The 14,181-nt window shown below is 73.4% G+C and overlaps 8 non-coding genes and 6 pseudogenes across 8 annotated transcripts; all 14 read right to left on the bottom strand.

The window, feature by feature from the left end:
- Positions 1-149: 149 nt before the first annotated feature.
- LOC133083222 (5S ribosomal RNA) lies at positions 150-268 on the bottom strand (annotated as a pseudogene).
- A 911-nt stretch (positions 269-1,179) lies between these two features.
- On the bottom strand, positions 1,180-1,298 carry LOC133083108 (5S ribosomal RNA). Its single transcript, XR_009699171.1, has one exon. It is a non-coding gene; the product is annotated as a 5S ribosomal RNA (ribosomal RNA).
- A 917-nt stretch (positions 1,299-2,215) lies between these two features.
- On the bottom strand, positions 2,216-2,334 carry LOC133083289 (5S ribosomal RNA). The gene has a single exon (XR_009699207.1). It is a non-coding gene; the product is annotated as a 5S ribosomal RNA (ribosomal RNA).
- A 910-nt stretch (positions 2,335-3,244) lies between these two features.
- LOC133083221 (5S ribosomal RNA) lies at positions 3,245-3,363 on the bottom strand (annotated as a pseudogene).
- A 911-nt stretch (positions 3,364-4,274) lies between these two features.
- Positions 4,275-4,393, bottom strand: LOC133083288 (5S ribosomal RNA). The gene has a single exon (XR_009699206.1). It is a non-coding gene; the product is annotated as a 5S ribosomal RNA (ribosomal RNA).
- Positions 4,394-5,303: 910 nt separating this feature from the next.
- On the bottom strand, positions 5,304-5,422 carry LOC133083219 (5S ribosomal RNA; annotated as a pseudogene).
- A 911-nt stretch (positions 5,423-6,333) lies between these two features.
- LOC133083154 (5S ribosomal RNA) lies at positions 6,334-6,452 on the bottom strand (annotated as a pseudogene).
- Positions 6,453-7,369: 917 nt separating this feature from the next.
- On the bottom strand, positions 7,370-7,488 carry LOC133083287 (5S ribosomal RNA). Its single transcript, XR_009699205.1, has one exon. It is a non-coding gene; the product is annotated as a 5S ribosomal RNA (ribosomal RNA).
- Positions 7,489-8,398: 910 nt separating this feature from the next.
- LOC133083218 (5S ribosomal RNA) lies at positions 8,399-8,517 on the bottom strand (annotated as a pseudogene).
- A 910-nt stretch (positions 8,518-9,427) lies between these two features.
- On the bottom strand, positions 9,428-9,546 carry LOC133083091 (5S ribosomal RNA). The gene has a single exon (XR_009699155.1). It is a non-coding gene; the product is annotated as a 5S ribosomal RNA (ribosomal RNA).
- Positions 9,547-10,464: 918 nt separating this feature from the next.
- On the bottom strand, positions 10,465-10,583 carry LOC133083286 (5S ribosomal RNA). Its single transcript, XR_009699204.1, has one exon. It is a non-coding gene; the product is annotated as a 5S ribosomal RNA (ribosomal RNA).
- A 910-nt stretch (positions 10,584-11,493) lies between these two features.
- LOC133083268 (5S ribosomal RNA) lies at positions 11,494-11,612 on the bottom strand (annotated as a pseudogene).
- A 910-nt stretch (positions 11,613-12,522) lies between these two features.
- LOC133083090 (5S ribosomal RNA) lies at positions 12,523-12,641 on the bottom strand. Its single transcript, XR_009699154.1, has one exon. It is a non-coding gene; the product is annotated as a 5S ribosomal RNA (ribosomal RNA).
- A 918-nt stretch (positions 12,642-13,559) lies between these two features.
- LOC133083285 (5S ribosomal RNA) lies at positions 13,560-13,678 on the bottom strand. The gene has a single exon (XR_009699203.1). It is a non-coding gene; the product is annotated as a 5S ribosomal RNA (ribosomal RNA).
- Between the last annotated feature and the right edge of the window lie 503 nt (positions 13,679-14,181).

Here is a 14,181-nt window from a genome sequence, read left to right as displayed (position 1 = left end):
ATGTCCAGCCAGCTCGGCGGGGAGCGATCCCTCCGGCGCGCTGTGTTGGGAGGGACGTGAGGAGGTGAGGCCTGCAGCGGTGCTCAGCGGGGGCGGAGGCGGCCTCGGCCGCGGGCCACTAAATGTCAAGGCGGAGCGGGAGGCAAAAAAGCCTACAGCACTCGGTATTCCCATGTGGTCTCCCATCCAGGTACGAAACAGGCCAGACCCTGATTAGCTTCCGAGATCAGACGAGGTGTGGTGCGTTCAGGGAGGTGTGGCCGTAGAATGCAGCGGGGGCCACGGTGTGCCTCTTGAGGCTTAGCTTCGCTGGTGCTGGCGACTCACCGCCAGCCCGGCAGCCAACCCTCTCCGGCGCGGCCCTGCCGTCCGCCCAGGCAAGCGACAGGAGGCCTCGAGGGCCCGGGGGTGGTGGAGTTGTGGGCGACTTCGCAGCTCAGGTCAGGCGGGACCCTCCAGGCCTGTAGGCGCTTGGCCCTCCGCCCCAGAGCCGCTCAACGCTCACAGGACTTGGCCCCGGAGGCTTAAGGGCCTGTGGCCCTCGGTCCCTTGTGCATTCCCCACCCTGTCAATCCACACAGTGCTAGGCGCAGCCCAGCCACGGCCTGGCCGGCCCTCCTGCCCGACGGCAGTCGGCCCTTAACCCACTGGGAGCCACCATTGAGCCGGCACGGCCCCTTAGCCCCAGCAAGGCCACCCTTGCCCCCACGCCACCCGCCGAGCACAGGACCCGGCGCCTGGTGTCTAGCCAGCCCAGCGAACCGGTCCCAGCCCCCGCCCCCGCTCCCGCCCCCGGCCGTGGCGAAACGGCGGAGCGTGGGCTTTTTCCGGAGGGAGCTGTGGAGATACACACGGGCAGACAGGGGGCTGCGGCGCGGCTGGGCTCCGGTGGGGGCGGCCAAGTGCAGGTCGAGGGCTTCGTGGGCCGCACGGACGGCACCCCGGCCTGCGGCGGAGTCTGGGTCCGGGCCAGCCACCACGGGAGCGGCTGGGGTGGCGGCTGCCTTCCAGGGCCGCCTTCTGGCCGCCTGGCCGGCCAGGCCGGCGCGGAGCGCCCCCTCTGGCGCGCTGTGGTGGGAGGGGCCGGAGGAGGTGGGGCCTGCAGCGCTGCCCGGCGGGGGCGGGGGCGGGGGCGGAGGCGGCGGGCGACTAAAGGAGAAGGCGGAGCGGGAGGCAAGAAGCCTACAGCACCCGGTATTCCCAGGCGGTCTCCCATCCAAGTACTAACCAGGCCCGACCCTGCTTAGCTTCCGAGATCAGACGAGATGGGGCGCGTTCAGGGTGGTATGGCCTTAGAGGGCAGCCGGGGCCACGGGGTGCCTCTTGAGGCTTTGCTTCGCTGGTGCTGGCGACTTGCTCCCTGCTCGGCGGTCAGCCCTCTTCAGCAAGGCCCTGCCGCCCGTCCAGGCTGGCGACAGGAGGCCTCAGGGACCCAGGGGTTGCATAGTCAAGGGCGACCTCGCAGCTCAGGTCAGGCGGGATCCTCCAGGCCCGTAGGTGCTTGGCGCTCCGCCCCAGGTCCCGCTTGATGCTCACAAGGACGTGGCCCCGGAGGCTTAATGTCCCTTGGCCCTAGGTCCCTCGGGCATTACCAACCCTGTCCACTCACGCAGTGCTAGGCACAACATAGCCGTGGCCGGGCCGGCCCTCCTGCCCGACGGCAGTTGCCCCGAATCCACTGGGAGCCACCATTGTGTTGGCATGGCCCATTACAGCCAGCAAGGCCACACTTGCATCCACACCAACTGCCGAGCACTGTTCCCGGTGCCTAGTGGTCGGCCGGTTCGGAGAACGAGTCCTGGCCCACGACCCCGCTCCCGCACTCGGCCGTGGCGAAACGGCGGAGGGGGGGCTTTTTCCGGAGGGAGCTGTGGAGAGACACACCAGCAGATAGGTGGCTGCGCCGGGGCTGGGCGCTAGTGGGGGCGGCCAGGTGCAGGTCAAGGGGCTCGCGGGCCGCACGGCCGGCACCCGGGCCTGAGGCGGAGTCTGGGTTCAGGCCAGCCACCCCGGGAGCGGCTGGGATGCGGCTGCCTTCCAGGGCCGCCTTCTGGCCGCCTGGCCGGCCAGGCAGGCGGAGAGCGCCCCCTCTGGCGCGCTGTGGTGGGAGGGGCCGGAGGAGGTGGGGCCTGCAGCGGTGCCCGGCGGGGGCGGGGTCGGGGGCGGGGGCGGAGGCGGCGGGCGACTAAAGGAGAAGGCGGAGCGGGAGGCAAAAAGCCTACAGCACCCGGTATTCCCAGGCGGTCTCCCATCCAAGTACTAACCAGGCCCGACCCTGCTTAGCTTCCGAGATCAGACGAGATCGGGCGCGTTCAGGGTGGTATGGCCGTAGACGCAGGAGGGGCCCGCGCGGTGCCTCTTGAGGCCCAGCTTCGCTGGCGCCTGCGCCTTACCGCCATGCCGGCGGCCAGCCCTCTCCGGCAGGGCCCTGCCGCCCGCCCAGGCAGGCGACAGGAGGCCTCGGGGACCCGGGGGTGGCGGAGTGGTGGGCCACCTCGCAGCCCAGGGCGGGCGGGACGCTCCAGGCCCGTCGGCGCTTGGCGCCCCGCCGCAGATCCCGCTCGACGCTCACAGGGACGCGGCCCCGGAGGCTTCAGGGCCCGGCGGCCGCGGTCCCTTGGGCATCCCCCCCTGCCCGCCCACGCGGAGTTAGGCGCAGCCCGGCCACGGCCGGGCCGGCCCTCCGGCCGGGCAGCAGCTGGCCCGAAGCCACTGGGAGCCACCATGGAGTGGGCACGGCCCCTTAGCCCCAGCAAGGCCCCCCCTTGCCCCCACGCCGCCCGCCGAGCACAGGACCCCGGCCCTGGTGGCCGGCAGGCCCGGAGAAGCGGCCCCGGCCCCCGCCCCCGCTCCCGCCCCCGGCCGTGGCGAAACGGCGGAGGGGGGGGCTTTTTCCGGAGGGAGCTGTGGAGAGACACACGGGCAGACAGGGGGCTGCGGCGCGGCTGGGCTCCGGTGGGGGCGGCCAAGTGCAGGTCGAGGGCCTCGCGGGCCGCACGGACGGCACCCCGGCCTGCGGCGGAGTCTGGGTCCGGGCCAGCCACCACGGGAGCGGCTGGGGTGGCGGCTGCCTTCCAGGGCCGCATTCTGGCCGCATGTCCAGCCAGCTCGGCGGGGAGCGATCCCTCCGGCGCGCTGTGTTGGGAGGGACGTGAGGAGGTGAGGCCTGCAGCGGTGCTCAGCGGGGGCGGAGGCGGCCTCGGCCGCGGGCCACTAAATGTCAAGGCGGAGCGGGAGGCAAAAAAGCCTACAGCACTCGGTATTCCCATGTGGTCTCCCATCCAGGTACGAAACAGGCCAGACCCTGATTAGCTTCCGAGATCAGACGAGGTGTGGTGCGTTCAGGGAGGTGTGGCCGTAGAATGCAGCGGGGGCCACGGTGTGCCTCTTGAGGCTTAGCTTCGCTGGTGCTGGCGACTCACCGCCAGCCCGGCAGCCAACCCTCTCCGGCGCGGCCCTGCCGTCCGCCCAGGCAAGCGACAGGAGGCCTCGAGGGCCCGGGGGTGGTGGAGTTGTGGGCGACTTCGCAGCTCAGGTCAGGCGGGACCCTCCAGGCCTGTAGGCGCTTGGCCCTCCGCCCCAGAGCCGCTCAACGCTCACAGGACTTGGCCCCGGAGGCTTAAGGGCCTGTGGCCCTCGGTCCCTTGTGCATTCCCCACCCTGTCAATCCACACAGTGCTAGGCGCAGCCCAGCCACGGCCTGGCCGGCCCTCCTGCCCGACGGCAGTCGGCCCTTAACCCACTGGGAGCCACCATTGAGCCGGCACGGCCCCTTAGCCCCAGCAAGGCCACCCTTGCCCCCACGCCACCCGCCGAGCACAGGACCCGGCGCCTGGTGTCTAGCCAGCCCAGCGAACCGGTCCCAGCCCCCGCCCCCGCTCCCGCCCCCGGCCGTGGCGAAACGGCGGAGGGTGGGCTTTTTCCGGAGGGAGCTGTGGAGATACACACGGGCAGACAGGGGGCTGCGGCGCGGCTGGGCTCCGGTGGGGGCGGCCAAGTGCAGGTCGAGGGCTTCGTGGGCCGCACGGACGGCACCCCGGCCTGCGGCGGAGTCTGGGTCCGGGCCAGCCACCACGGGAGCGGCTGGGGTGGCGGCTGCCTTCCAGGGCCGCCTTCTGGCCGCCTGGCCGGCCAGGCCGGCGCGGAGCGCCCCCTCTGGCGCGCTGTGGTGGGAGGGGCCGGAGGAGGTGGGGCCTGCAGCGCTGCCCGGCGGGGGCGGGGGCGGCGGCGGAGGCGGCGGGCGACTAAAGGAGAAGGCGGAGCGGGAGGCAAAAAGCCTACAGCACCCGGTATTCCCAGGCGGTCTCCCATCCAAGTACTAACCAGGCCCGACCCTGCTTAGCTTCCGAGATCAGACGAGATCGGGCGCGTTCAGGGTGGTATGGCCGTAGACGCAGGAGGGGCCCGCGCGGTGCCTCTTGAGGCCCAGCTTCGCTGGCGCCTGCGCCTTACCGCCATGCCGGCGGCCAGCCCTCTCCGGCAGGGCCCTGCCGCCCGCCCAGGCAGGCGACAGGAGGCCTCGGGGACCCGGGGGTGGCGGAGTGGTGGGCCACCTCGCAGCCCAGGGCGGGCGGGACGCTCCAGGCCCGTCGGCGCTTGGCGCCCCGCCGCAGATCCCGCTCGACGCTCACAGGGACGCGGCCCCGGAGGCTTCAGGGCCCGGCGGCCGCGGTCCCTTGGGCATCCCCCCCTGCCCGCCCACGCGGAGTTAGGCGCAGCCCGGCCACGGCCGGGCCGGCCCTCCGGCCGGGCAGCAGCTGGCCCGAAGCCACTGGGAGCCACCATGGAGTGGGCACGGCCCCTTAGCCCCAGCAAGGCCCCCCCTTGCCCCCACGCCGCCCGCCGAGCACAGGACCCCGGCCCTGGTGGCCGGCAGGCCCGGAGAAGCGGCCCCGGCCCCCGCCCCCGCTCCCGCCCCCGGCCGTGGCGAAACGGCGGAGGGGGGGGCTTTTTCCGGAGGGAGCTGTGGAGAGACACACGGGCAGACAGGGGGCTGCGGCGCGGCTGGGCTCCGGTGGGGGCGGCCAAGTGCAGGTCGAGGGCCTCGCGGGCCGCACGGACGGCACCCCGGCCTGCGGCGGAGTCTGGGTCCGGGCCAGCCACCACGGGAGCGGCTGGGGTGGCGGCTGCCTTCCAGGGCCGCATTCTGGCCGCATGTCCAGCCAGCTCGGCGGGGAGCGATCCCTCCGGCGCGCTGTGTTGGGAGGGACGTGAGGAGGTGAGGCCTGCAGCGGTGCTCAGCGGGGGCGGAGGCGGCCTCGGCCGCGGGCCACTAAATGTCAAGGCGGAGCGGGAGGCAAAAAAGCCTACAGCACTCGGTATTCCCATGTGGTCTCCCATCCAGGTACGAAACAGGCCAGACCCTGATTAGCTTCCGAGATCAGACGAGGTGTGGTGCGTTCAGGGAGGTGTGGCCGTAGAATGCAGCGGGGGCCACGGTGTGCCTCTTGAGGCTTAGCTTCGCTGGTGCTGGCGACTCACCGCCAGCCCGGCAGCCAACCCTCTCCGGCGCGGCCCTGCCGTCCGCCCAGGCAAGCGACAGGAGGCCTCGAGGGCCCGGGGGTGGTGGAGTTGTGGGCGACTTCGCAGCTCAGGTCAGGCGGGACCCTCCAGGCCTGTAGGCGCTTGGCCCTCCGCCCCAGAGCCGCTCAACGCTCACAGGACTTGGCCCCGGAGGCTTAAGGGCCTGTGGCCCTCGGTCCCTTGTGCATTCCCCACCCTGTCAATCCACACAGTGCTAGGCGCAGCCCAGCCACGGCCTGGCCGGCCCTCCTGCCCGACGGCAGTCGGCCCTTAACCCACTGGGAGCCACCATTGAGCCGGCACGGCCCCTTAGCCCCAGCAAGGCCACCCTTGCCCCCACGCCACCCGCCGAGCACAGGACCCGGCGCCTGGTGTCTAGCCAGCCCAGCGAACCGGTCCCAGCCCCCGCCCCCGCTCCCGCCCCCGGCCGTGGCGAAACGGCGGAGGGTGGGCTTTTTCCGGAGGGAGCTGTGGAGATACACACGGGCAGACAGGGGGCTGCGGCGCGGCTGGGCTCCGGTGGGGGCGGCCAAGTGCAGGTCGAGGGCTTCGTGGGCCGCACGGACGGCACCCCGGCCTGCGGCGGAGTCTGGGTCCGGGCCAGCCACCACGGGAGCGGCTGGGGTGGCGGCTGCCTTCCAGGGCCGCCTTCTGGCCGCCTGGCCGGCCAGGCCGGCGCGGAGCGCCCCCTCTGGCGCGCTGTGGTGGGAGGGGCCGGAGGAGGTGGGGCCTGCAGCGCTGCTCGGCGGGGGCGGGGGCGGCGGCGGAGGCGGCGGGCGACTAAAGGAGAAGGCGGAGCGGGAGGCAAAAAGCCTACAGCACCCGGTATTCCCAGGCGGTCTCCCATCCAAGTACTAACCAGGCCCGACCCTGCTTAGCTTCCGCGATCAGACGAGATGGGGCACGTTCAGGGTGGTATGGCCTTAGAGGGCAGCCGGGGCCACGGGGTGCCTCTTGAGGCTTTGCTTCGCTGGTGCTGGCGACTTGCTCCCTGCTCGGCGGTCAGCCCTCTTCAGCAAGGCCCTGCCGCCCGCCCAGGCTGGCGACAGGAGGCCTCAGGGACCCAGGGGTTGCATAGTCAAGGGCGACCTCGCAGCTCAGGTCAGGCGGGATCCTCCAGGCCCGTAGGTGCTTGGCGCTCCGCCCCAGGTCCCGCTTGATGCTCACAAGGACGTGGCCCCGGAGGCTTAATGTCCCTTGGCCCTAGGTCCCTCGGGCATTACCAACCCTGTCCACTCACGCAGTGCTAGGCACAACCTAGCCGTGGCCGGGCCGGCCCTCCTGCCCGACGGCAGTTGCCCCGAATCCACTGGGAGCCACCATTGTGTTGGCATGGCCCATTACAGCCAGCAAGGCCACACTTGCATCCACGCCAACTGCCGAGCACTGTTCCCGGTGCCTAGTGGTCGGCCGGTTCGGAGAACGAGTCCTGGCCCACGACCCCGCTCCCGCACTCGGCCGTGGCGAAACGGCGGAGGGGGGGCTTTTTCCGGAGGGAGCTGTGGAGAGACACACCGGCAGATAGGTGGCTGCGCCGGGGCTGGGCGCTAGTGGGGGCGGCCAGGTGCAGGTCAAGGGGCTCGCGGGCCGCACGGCCGGCACCCGGGCCTGAGGCGGAGTCTGGGTTCAGGCCAGCCACCCCGGGAGCGGCTGGGATGCGGCTGCCTTCCAGGGCCGCCTTCTGGCCGCCTGGCCGGCCAGGCAGGCGGAGAGCGCCCCCTCTGGCGCGCTGTGGTGGGAGGGGCCGGAGGAGGTGGGGCCTGCAGCGGTGCCCGGCGGGGGCGGGGGCGGGGGCGGGGGCGGAGGCGGCGGGCGACTAAAGGAGAAGGCGGAGCGGGAGGCAAAAAGCCTACAGCACCCGGTATTCCCAGGCGGTCTCCCATCCAAGTACTAACCAGGCCCGACCCTGCTTAGCTTCCGAGATCAGACGAGATCGGGCGCGTTCAGGGTGGTATGGCCGTAGACGCAGGAGGGGCCCGCGCGGTGCCTCTTGAGGCCCAGCTTCGCTGGCGCCTGCGCCTTACCGCCATGCCGGCGGCCAGCCCTCTCCGGCAGGGCCCTGCCGCCCGCCCAGGCAGGCGACAGGAGGCCTCGGGGACCCGGGGGTGGCGGAGTGGTGGGCCACCTCGCAGCCCAGGGCGGGCGGGACGCTCCAGGCCCGTCGGCGCTTGGCGCCCCGCCGCAGATCCCGCTCGACGCTCACAGGGACGCGGCCCCGGAGGCTTCAGGGCCCGGCGGCCGCGGTCCCTTGGGCATCCCCCCCTGCCCGCCCACGCGGAGTTAGGCGCAGCCCGGCCACGGCCGGGCCGGCCCTCCGGCCGGGCAGCAGCTGGCCCGAAGCCACTGGGAGCCACCATGGAGTGGGCACGGCCCCTTAGCCCCAGCAAGGCCCCCCCTTGCCCCCACGCCGCCCGCCGAGCACAGGACCCCGGCCCTGGTGGCCGGCAGGCCCGGAGAAGCGGCCCCGGCCCCCGCCCCCGCTCCCGCCCCCGGCCGTGGCGAAACGGCGGAGGGGGGGGCTTTTTCCGGAGGGAGCTGTGGAGAGACACACGGGCAGACAGGGGGCTGCGGCGCGGCTGGGCTCCGGTGGGGGCGGCCAAGTGCAGGTCGAGGGCCTCGCGGGCCGCACGGACGGCACCCCGGCCTGCGGCGGAGTCTGGGTCCGGGCCAGCCACCACGGGAGCGGCTGGGGTGGCGGCTGCCTTCCAGGGCCGCATTCTGGCCGCATGTCCAGCCAGCTCGGCGGGGAGCGATCCCTCCGGCGCGCTGTGTTGGGAGGGACGTGAGGAGGTGAGGCCTGCAGCGGTGCTCAGCGGGGGCGGAGGCGGCCTCGGCCGCGGGCCACTAAATGTCAAGGCGGAGCGGGAGGCAAAAAAGCCTACAGCACTCGGTATTCCCATGTGGTCTCCCATCCAGGTACGAAACAGGCCAGACCCTGATTAGCTTCCGAGATCAGACGAGGTGTGGTGCGTTCAGGGAGGTGTGGCCGTAGAATGCAGCGGGGGCCACGGTGTGCCTCTTGAGGCTTAGCTTCGCTGGTGCTGGCGACTTACCGCCAGCCCGGCAGCCAACCCTCTCCGGCACGGCCCTGCCGTCCGCCCAGGCAAGCGACAGGAGGCCTCGAGGGCCCGGGGGTGGTGGAGTTGTGGGCGACTTCGCAGCTCAGGTCAGGCGGGACCCTCCAGGCCTGTAGGCGCTTGGCCCTCCGCCCCAGAGCCGCTCAACGCTCACAGGACTTGGCCCCGGAGGCTTAAGGGCCTGTGGCCCTCGGTCCCTTGTGCATTCCCCACCCTGTCAATCCACACAGTGCTAGGCGCAGCCCAGCCACGGCCTGGCCGGCCCGCCTGCCCAACGGCAGTTGGCCCGAAGCCACTGGGAGCCACCATTGAGCCGGCACGGCCCCTTAGACACAGCAACGCCACCCTTGCCCCCACGCCAACTGCCGAGCAAAGTTCCCGGCGCCTGGTGTCTAGCCAGCCCAGCGAACCGGTCCCAGCCCACGACCCCGCTCCCACTCTCGGCCGTGGCGAAGTGGCAAAGGGTGGGCTTTTTCCGGAGGGAGCTGTGGAGAGACACACGGGCAGACAGGGGGCTGCGGCGCGGCTGGGCTCCGGTGGGGGCGGCCAAGTGCAGGTCGAGGGCTTCGTGGGCCGCACGGACGGCACCCCGGCCTGCGGCGGAGTCTGGGTCCGGGCCAGCCACCACGGGAGCGGCTGGGGTGGCGGCTGCCTTCCAGGGCCGCCTTCTGGCCGCCTGGCCGGCCAGGCCGGCGCGGAGCGCCCCCTCTGGCGCGCTGTGGTGGGAGGGGCCGGAGGAGGTGGGGCCTGCAGCGCTGCCCGGCGGGGGCGGGGGCGGGGGCGGAGGCGGCGGGCGACTAAAGGAGAAGGCGGAGCGGGAGGCAAGAAGCCTACAGCACCCGGTATTCCCAGGCGGTCTCCCATCCAAGTACTAACCAGGCCCGACCCTGCTTAGCTTCCGAGATCAGACGAGTTCCGGCGCGTTCAGGGTGGTATGGCCGTAGACGTTAAGAGGGGCCCGCGGAGTGCCTCTTGAGGCCCAGCTTCGCTGGCGCTTGCGCCTCCCCGCCAGCCCAGCGGCCAGCCCGCCCCGGCAGGGCCCCGCCGCCCGCCCAGGCAGGGCAACGGCGGCCTCGGGTACCAGGGGGGTGGCGGAGGGTTCGGCGACCTCCCAGCCCAGGGCGGGCGGGACCCACCAAACCGTTCGGCGCTTGGCGCCCCGCCCCAGATCCCGCACGTCGCTCACAGGGACGTGGCCCCGGAGGCTTCAGGGCCCGGGGCCCGCGGTCCCTTGGGCCTCCCCTCTGCCCGCCCACGCGGCGCTAGGCGCAGCCCAGCCGCAGCCCGGGCCGGCCCTCCTGCCCGACGGCAGTCGGCCCTTAACCCACTGGGAGCCACCATTGAGTCGGCACGGCCCCTTAGCCCCAGCAAGGCCACCCTTGCCCCCACGCCACCCGCCGAGCACAGGACCCGGCGCCTTGTGGCCGGCCGGCCCGGAGCACCGGCCCCGGCCCCCGCCCCCGCTCCCGCCCCCGGCCGTGGCGAAACGGCGGAGGGGGGGCTTTTTCCGGAGGGAGCTGTGGAGAGACACACCGGCAGATAGGTGGCTGCGCCGGGGCTGGGCGCTAGTGGGGGCGGCCAGGTGCAGGTCAAGGGGCTCGCGGGCCGCACGGCCGGCACCCGGGCCTGAGGCGGAGTCTGGGTTCAGGCCAGCCACCCCGGGAGCGGCTGGGATGCGGCTGCCTTCCAGGGCCGCCTTCTGGCCGCCTGGCCGGCCAGGCAGGCGGAGAGCGCCCCCTCTGGCGCGCTGTGGTGGGAGGGGCCGGAGGAGGTGGGGCCTGCAGCGGTGCCCGGCGGGGGCGGGGGCGGGGGCGGGGGCGGAGGCGGCGGGCGACTAAAGGAGAAGGCGGAGCGGGAGGCAAAAAGCCTACAGCACCCGGTATTCCCAGGCGGTCTCCCATCCAAGTACTAACCAGGCCCGACCCTGCTTAGCTTCCGAGATCAGACGAGATCGGGCGCGTTCAGGGTGGTATGGCCGTAGACGCAGGAGGGGCCCGCGCGGTGCCTCTTGAGGCCCAGCTTCGCTGGCGCCTGCGCCTTACCGCCATGCCGGCGGCCAGCCCTCTCCGGCAGGGCCCTGCCGCCCGCCCAGGCAGGCGACAGGAGGCCTCGGGGACCCGGGGGTGGCGGAGTGGTGGGCCACCTCGCAGCCCAGGGCGGGCGGGACGCTCCAGGCCCGTCGGCGCTTGGCGCCCCGCCGCAGATCCCGCTCGACGCTCACAGGGACGCGGCCCCGGAGGCTTCAGGGCCCGGCGGCCGCGGTCCCTTGGGCATCCCCCCCTGCCCGCCCACGCGGAGTTAGGCGCAGCCCGGCCACGGCCGGGCCGGCCCTCCGGCCGGGCAGCAGCTGGCCCGAAGCCACTGGGAGCCACCATGGAGTGGGCACGGCCCCTTAGCCCCAGCAAGGCCCCCCCTTGCCCCCACGCCGCCCGCCGAGCACAGGACCCCGGCCCTGGTGGCCGGCAGGCCCGGAGAAGCGGCCCCGGCCCCCGCCCCCGCTCCCGCCCCCGGCCGTGGCGAAACGGCGGAGGGGGGGGCTTTTTCCGGAGGGAGCTGTGGAGAGACACACGGGCAGACAGGGGGCTGCGGCGCGGCTGGGCTCCGGTGGGGGCGGCCAAGTGCAGGTCGAGGGCCTCGCGGGCCGCACGGACGGCACCCCGGCCTGCGGCGGAGTCTGGGTCCGGGCCAGCCACCACGGGAGCGGCTGGGGTGGCGGCTGCCTTCCAGGGCCGCATTCTGGCCGCATGTCCAGCCAGCTCGGCGGGGAGCGATCCCTCCGGCGCGCTGTGTTGGGAGGGACGTGAGGAGGTGAGGCCTGCAGCGGTGCTCAGCGGGGGCGGAGGCGGCCTCGGCCGCGGGCCACTAAATGTCAAGGCGGAGCGGGAGGCAAAAAAGCCTACAGCACTCGGTATTCCCATGTGGTCTCCCATCCAGGTACGAAACAGGCCAGACCCTGATTAGCTTCCGAGATCAGACGAGGTGTGGTGCGTTCAGGGAGGTGTGGCTGTAGAATGCAGCGGGGGCCACGGTGTGCCTCTTGAGGCTTAGCTTCGCTGGTGCTGGCGACTTACCGCCAGCCCGGCAGCCAACCCTCTCCGGCGCGGCCCTGCCGTCCGCCCAGGCAAGCGACAGGAGGCCTCGAGGGCCCGGGGGTGGTGGAGTTGTGGGCGACTTCGCAGCTCAGGTCAGGCGGGACCCTCCAGGCCTGTAGGCGCTTGGCCCTCCGCCCCAGAGCCGCTCAACGCTCACAGGACTTGGCCCCGGAGGCTTAAGGGCCTGTGGCCCTCGGTCCCTTGTGCATTCCCCACCCTGTCAATCCACACAGTGCTAGGCGCAGCCCAGCCACGGCCTGGCCGGCCCGCCTGCCCAACGGCAGTTGGCCCGAAGCCACTGGGAGCCACCATTGAGCCGGCACGGCCCCTTAGACACAGCAACGCCACCCTTGCCCCCACGCCAACTGCCGAGCAAAGTTCCCGGCGCCTGGTGTCTAGCCAGCCCAGCGAACCGGTCCCAGCCCACGACCCCGCTCCCACTCTCGGCCGTGGCGAAGTGGCAAAGGGTGGGCTTTTTCCGGAGGGAGCTGTGGAGAGACACACGGGCAGACAGGGGGCTGCGGCGCGGCTGGGCTCCGGTGGGGGCGGCCAAGTGCAGGTCGAGGGCTTCGTGGGCCGCACGGACGGCACCCCGGCCTGCGGCGGAGTCTGGGTCCGGGCCAGCCACCACGGGAGCGGCTGGGGTGGCGGCTGCCTTCCAGGGCCGCCTTCTGGCCGCCTGGCCGGCCAGGCCGGCGCGGAGCGCCCCCTCTGGCGCGCTGTGGTGGGAGGGGCCGGAGGAGGTGGGGCCTGCAGCGCTGCCCGGCGGGGGCGGGGGCGGGGGCGGAGGCGGCGGGCGACTAAAGGAGAAGGCGGAGCGGGAGGCAAGAAGCCTACAGCACCCGGTATTCCCAGGCGGTCTCCCATCCAAGTACTAACCAGGCCCGACCCTGCTTAGCTTCCGAGATCAGACGAGTTCCGGCGCGTTCAGGGTGGTATGGCCGTAGACGTTAAGAGGGGCCCGCGGAGTGCCTCTTGAGGCCCAGCTTCGCTGGCGCTTGCGCCTCCCCGCCAGCCCAGCGGCCAGCCCGCCCCGGCAGGGCCCCGCCGCCCGCCCAGGCAGGGCAACGGCGGCCTCGGGTACCAGGGGGGTGGCGGAGGGTTCGGCGACCTCCCAGCCCAGGGCGGGCGGGACCCACCAAACCGTTCGGCGCTTGGCGCCCCGCCCCAGATCCCGCACGTCGCTCACAGGGACGTGGCCCCGGAGGCTTCAGGGCCCGGGGCCCGCGGTCCCTTGGGCCTCCCCTCTGCCCGCCCACGCGGCGCTAGGCGCAGCCCAGCCGCAGCCCGGGCCGGCCCTCCTGCCCGACGGCAGTCGGCCCTTAACCCACTGGGAGCCACCATTGAGTCGGCACGGCCCCTTAGCCCCAGCAAGGCCACCCTTGCCCCCACGCCACCCGCCGAGCACAGGACCCGGCGCCTTGTGGCCGGCCGGCCCGGAGCACCGGCCCCGGCCCCCGCCCCCGCTCCCGCCCCCGGCCGTGGCGAAACGGCGGAGGGGGGGCTTTTTCCGGAGGGAGCTGTGGAGAGACACACCGGCAGATAGGTGGCTGCGCCGGGGCTGGGCGCTAGTGGGGGCGGCCAGGTGCAGGTCAAGGGGCTCGCGGGCCGCACGGCCGGCACCCGGGCCTGAGGCGGAGTCTGGGTTCAGGCCAGCCACCCCGGGAGCGGCTGGGATGCGGCTGCCTTCCAGGGCCGCCTTCTGGCCGCCTGGCCGGCCAGGCAGGCGGAGAGCGCCCCCTCTGGCGCGCTGTGGTGGGAGGGGCCGGAGGAGGTGGGGCCTGCAGCGGTGCCCGGCGGGGGCGGGGGCGGGGGCGGGGGCGGAGGCGGCGGGCGACTAAAGGAGAAGGCGGAGCGGGAGGCAAAAAGCCTACAGCACCCGGTATTCCCAGGCGGTCTCCCATCCAAGTACTAACCAGGCCCGACCCTGCTTAGCTTCCGAGATCAGACGAGATCGGGCGCGTTCAGGGTGGTATGGCCGTAGACGCAGGAGGGGCCCGCGCGGTGCCTCTTGAGGCCCAGCTTCGCTGGCGCCTGCGCCTTACCGCCATGCCGGCGGCCAGCCCTCTCCGGCAGGGCCCTGCCGCCCGCCCAGGCAGGCGACAGGAGGCCTCGGGGACCCGGGGGTGGCGGAGTGGTGGGCCACCTCGCAGCCCAGGGCGGGCGGGACGCTCCAGGCCCGTCGGCGCTTGGCGCCCCGCCGCAGATCCCGCTCGACGCTCACAGGGACGCGGCCCCGGAGGCTTCAGGGCCCGGCGGCCGCGGTCCCTTGGGCATCCCCCCCTGCCCGCCCACGCGGAGTTAGGCGCAGCCCGGCCACGGCCGGGCCGGCCCTCCGGCCGGGCAGCAGCTGGCCCGAAGCCACTGGGAGCCACCATGGAGTGGGCACGGCCCCTTAGCCCCAGCAAGGCCCCCCCTTGCCCCCACGCCGCCCGCCGAGCACAGGACCCCGGCCCTGGTGGCCGGCAGGCCCGGAGAAGCGGCCCCGG

This window comes from Eubalaena glacialis, unplaced genomic scaffold (genome assembly GCF_028564815.1).
Source record: "Eubalaena glacialis isolate mEubGla1 unplaced genomic scaffold, mEubGla1.1.hap2.+ XY scaffold_248_1, whole genome shotgun sequence".
Lineage (NCBI taxonomy): Eukaryota > Metazoa > Chordata > Mammalia > Artiodactyla > Balaenidae > Eubalaena > Eubalaena glacialis.
This window is presented reverse-complemented; position numbering and strand designations above follow the sequence as displayed.